Genomic DNA, 3,588 nt, shown 5'->3' on the forward strand with positions numbered 1-3,588 from the left:
CTTTAGTCCCGGGTGAAATAACCGGGAGTAAAGATCGATCTTTAGTCCCGGTTGGTAACACCAACCGGGACTAAAGATCGAGCTGACCTTTTTTTTTTTTGCATGGCCCTGTTGCTGCATGGTTTATATATATATATATATATATATATATATATATATATATATATATATATATATATATATATATACATATATATATGTATATATATATATATATATATATATATATATACATATATATATGTATATATATATATATTATATTATATTATATGTATATACATGCATAATATATATGTATTTATACATATATATGTTATGCAAATGCATATGTATATAGATATATATATGACCAAAATATATTTACATTATAGAAAATGTTTACACATGCATATAGAAACATATGTAGTCATGTATTAATTACAATCCATTATATGTCCTAGCTAGCTACGATTTCGACGTAGCAGTAGTCGCTGCTAGCTCAGAAGATAAGGACCGGTGAATTGTGTTTCCGTCGTAGTAGAATTCACCCTTGGGATCAAGGATTTCTTCATTGATGAATCCCATGAGTTGTTCTTGAACCGCTGCGATAAATTCCTTGTGTGTGGTCAGGTTATCCCTCATGCGAATAAACTATATGAATGTATGAAATTGATTAGTAATTAAACAAGAAATCGCTACGTAATGAAATTTTGAATTTATTTGTACGTACATCGAGCTCTCTTGTGGTGATGATTTGGTCTGCAAGGCAGTGGCAATACTCGCACACGTAATAGCCGCACAAGTTAGTTCCCTGCTTTTGCTTTGCGCACTACAAATAAATGACAAACAACGAGAGATCTAATTAATATACACTTGTATGTATTTGAATCGGAGAAATATAAATGTAGAGCATGTGTACTCACAGGAAATTTGAACTTCCGCCTAAGTCTTTCTCTCCATTTGCCGCGGACCAAATGACGGAACCGATACCAAGCCCTACATGGAGTTTAAAGCTATGATTCGTAGTAGCAATTAACGTAACAAGATTTTCTTAATTAACAAAGGAACTTATGACGGTACCTGTAGACCCCCGTTTTTATAACAGGAATCACTCGTGTAAACTATACCATTTCCCTGGATCAAGTAGTCTGGTACACACGAATTCATAACTGGAATACCAATGCTCATACACGAGAGTCTAGTACGAATTATTACAACATAAGCCCGCAGGCATTGTCTTAAATCATCAGACCGAGCGGTCTGGAATACAACCAAAAGCAGAGTTTAGATAAGGCAGCGGAATTTTAGGCAGCGGCATGCCATTGCCACAGGCAACGACCGTACTAAGACCTACTGGACGCCATCATCTTCGTCTCCCTCCTGGTAGTAGGCATAAGGATCTTCCGTGGCTTCATCTCCCGCTTCTGATTAATTTTATAATTGCAAGGGTGAGTACCAACCGTACTCAGCAAGCCACCACAGCAATGATGCACATGACAGGGGAATTCAAAGGATGGCTATGGTTCTTTTGCACAAAGCAAGTTTTGTAATTCTTTTCACAAGCCTAAGACCTAGCATAGACTGATCAAGTTTTAATACCAGTATTCATATTAAACAATGATGGTTCTGTCCACCATCCATTGTGATCCCAAGGATAGCTTCCCGCCATTGAGTCGTTATGGTTTTCTGAGGATGTCCATATTCCCACCTCTCAGGAAATGGCTCCATCAGCATAAAAATCATCATGCAATATCCCATCCCATACAAGTTAAGAATTTAGAGTCTAGCCAAGTGTAATACATGTCCCGGTGCTCAATAACCGCGAGCACGGCTATTCGAATAGATTTGGTTTACTCACACTGCAGTGGATGTACACTTTACCCGCACTCCGCGACTGCCCAACACATGAGCCTCGTCCCAACACATGAGACGCGTCACGGCAAAGCTTTTCGATAACCTCGCATTGGCAGTACCCGCTCCATGAACTTAAATCCTCATGCACTCTAGGCGTTCATGTTTCTAGCAGTGAGAGGAGTTCTGGCGCTCCCGGGAAAGAGAAGTCTCACACACATATTAAATTATGGTTCAAGTTAAGTTCTCCCTCTCACACACTCATGGCAGTCCTACCAATGGCGACACCGATGTAGGGCACGCCTCTCGGCCCTACCTCAACGGCTGTCCCATCGTAGCGCACCTGCCTCACTCAGGGGTGAACCATCTACGCAGAGATACTGCCTCCGCTCGGCTATCTAATCCGCTAGGTCTATACCCATTCGAGAAGTACGGTTGTACGGGGGTCGTTTCATGCTTAACTTCATGGCTCGGTCCTTAATTGACCGGGGACGGTACTAGCCTTTCCCAGATACCACCCAAATCCTCCGTCCGCCCCAGTCGAAAACAGTTGTTTAATTTTATTTCTCCTTTCACAAATCATGTCATCAACATCATGGCAATGTGGCGCTCATGTCTCCACATGCCGCATCTCAATTACCTTCCCAAAGGTATTTGCCCAAGCATATAGCATTTGATAAATATGAGTATGCATGATTCTAGAATAGCATTTCTAAGCAATTGTCATAATTGACTAGGGACTCATACTTAATCATGGGTACAAGGATTTTAAGGGTAAACAATAATCAAGGCATGGCATAATCACAAGTAGGATGTTCATAATTGCATGCAAATTTTATTTGTAAACAAAACAATTTCGCAATTAGGATCAACATGTTCAACGAATAGTGATGACTTGCCTTGCTCAAAGTCTTGCGGGTCTTGGCCTTCGCTTGGATCCGCAACTCCCTCGGGCTCTATAGTTACGTGCAAGAATTGATTTGAATTCGGTTAGAATTCAAATAAAAATCCAAACAAATCCAAATAAAAGTTGCATGCGAAAGTCGATTCTTTTATATTAACTTTACTATTCGCGAACTACGGCAAACCCAATTTCGATTTAAACTGTTTTGCGGGTATAATATTTTGTTGTCATAAGTTTTTTTTTTTAATTTAATTTACCCGAGCATTATACCCATATATTAGATTAGAAATTTCTTCTCGCGAGCCAAATGTCGGACGGAATCCTAAAATTATCTTATAATATTACACGTTTTAATTTAGTTTATGACTAAACAATTAAATATAATGTACGTCTAAAATTCCTAGCGATTAAGTCCGAATTTCTACCGTGAATCGATTTCTTATAGAGATTATCCAAAAATGATCCATAATAGTCTATAACGATTCATCTATTTGATAATTATGTCTAAATTACTACGGCGAATTGATTTCCCATAGAAACTACCAAGAATAATCCATAATTAAATTTTGCAATTCTACGGCTATAATTAATCTATAATGAAATTCTAATTATTTTAAATTTTCTAAACTTACCCAAACTCCCTCTAATTTCCTATTTATTTCCTTTTCTTTTTCTCCCTTTCCTTTTTCTTTTCTTTTCTCTTTTCCCCTTTCTTTTTCTTTTTTTTTTCCTTTCTCTTTTTCTCTTTTTCCTTTCTTTCCTCCCTCCCGGCTTCCTCCTTCCTTCCTCTCCTTTTCCTCCCTCGGCCTCTCTCTTTCTCTCTCGGCTCGGCGACAAAAGAAAGAAGGGGG

General features: G+C 38.4%; 1 long non-coding RNA gene across 1 annotated transcript; it reads right to left on the bottom strand.

The window, feature by feature from the left end:
• Positions 1 to 349: 349 nt before the first annotated feature.
• LOC136357123 (uncharacterized) lies at positions 350 to 3,588 on the bottom strand. Its single transcript, XR_010742205.1, has 4 exons — positions 1,063 to 3,588; positions 906 to 978; positions 713 to 811; positions 350 to 633 (listed from the first exon to the last, which is right to left on the bottom strand). It is a non-coding gene; the product is annotated as an uncharacterized lncRNA (long non-coding RNA).

Source organism: Oryza sativa, chromosome 1, assembly GCF_034140825.1.
Source record: "Oryza sativa Japonica Group chromosome 1, ASM3414082v1".
NCBI classification, from domain to species: domain Eukaryota; kingdom Viridiplantae; phylum Streptophyta; class Magnoliopsida; order Poales; family Poaceae; genus Oryza; species Oryza sativa.